The sequence below is a fragment of the Otolemur garnettii genome, unplaced genomic scaffold, assembly GCF_000181295.1.
Source record: "Otolemur garnettii isolate 467f Iridium unplaced genomic scaffold, OtoGar3 scaffold00013, whole genome shotgun sequence".
Taxonomy (NCBI): domain Eukaryota; kingdom Metazoa; phylum Chordata; class Mammalia; order Primates; family Galagidae; genus Otolemur; species Otolemur garnettii.
In genome coordinates, this window is record NW_003852408.1 from 31,231,307 (window position 1) to 31,232,655 (window position 1,349).

The 1,349-nt window shown below is 40.6% G+C and overlaps 1 protein-coding gene across 1 annotated transcript in view; it reads right to left on the reverse strand.

Annotated features, from left to right (window-relative positions):
* The window catches only part of MAIP1 (matrix AAA peptidase interacting protein 1), a 10,438-nt gene that overhangs the window by 2,455 nt on the left and 6,634 nt on the right, over window positions 1–1,349 (reverse strand). The gene's annotated exons all lie outside the window — the stretch shown is intronic.

Below are 1,349 nucleotides of genomic sequence, written 5' to 3' on the forward strand. Positions count from 1 at the left end.
TTTTTTTTTTTTGTAGCCGTGGCGTCACACAGCTCATAGCAACCTCCAACTCCTGGCCTTAGGTGATTCTCTTGCCTCAGCCTCCTGAGTAGCTGGGACTACAGGCGCCCACCACAACGCCTGGCTATTTGTTCTAGTTTGGTTGGGGCCAGGTTTGAACCCGCCACCCTTGGTATATGGGCTGGTGTCCTATTCACTGAGCCACAGGTGCTGCCCCCTCCTTTTTTAAATTTTTTTTTTGTTGTTGCAGTTTGGCTGGGGCTGGGTTTGAATCCGCCACCCTTGGTATATGGGGCTGGTGCCCTACTCACTGAGCCACAGGCACTGCCCAGCTTGTGGCATTTTCTAAAATTATAATAATTTTATGAGAATCTGTTGTCAAACCTAAAATGAGGGGAAAAAAATGACTTTAACTCCAACTGCCAAAAGGAAGGTAGCCTTTTGTTCTACCCTAATTCACTTCACTGTGCCTGGAGATTCCAATAACTTCCTGCATAAAAATCAGTTAGTGGGGCTGCGCCTGTGGCTCAAAGGAGTAGGGTGCCAGCCCCATATGCTGGAGGTGGTAGGTTCAAACCCAGCCTCAGCCAAAAACTACAAAAAAAAAAAAAATCAGTTAGTGACCATAGTGCTGAGGTGCAATCTGAAATACTGGGGAAAGAGAAAATATTTATCACTAAAAATACCTTTACAAATGTTTCAAACTAAGATTTCCATGGAAAATTTTCTAACCATTAAGAGTCTTGCAGCAACTTGGATGGAACCAGAGATCATTATCCTAGGTGAAGTATCTCAAGAATGGAAAAATGCATATCACATGCACGCTCTAATAATTGGGAGCTGAATGATGGCACACACGGACACAAAGATACACAAAAGAAATTAGAAACCAGCAAGGGGGGAAGGGGTGTGGTCTAATGTACTGGTTAGATACCAAGGGGTAAAAATTTACCTACTAGGTATAATGAACACTATTCGTTGATGGGTACACTAAAAGCTTGGACTTAAGCCTTATACAGGGTATACGTGTAACAAAACATTTGCACTCCCTTAATATTTTGAAATTAAAAAAAAAAAGCCTTGGAAAGTGTATAAGTGTAGGCTACATTTCTCATATGGCTGGTAACATAATACCTATGCATAAGCCAATATAGTTGTCTTTTAATATCCATGGAAGGCACCAAAATCCAGATGCTCCAATCCCATATACACAATGGTATAGTACTTTCATAACCCACACCTTCCAGTACACTTGAAATCATCTTTAGATTACTTATAATACTCAATACAATGTAAATGCTATATGAATCTTTACACTGCATTGCTTAAGGAATAATGAAAGAAAAAAA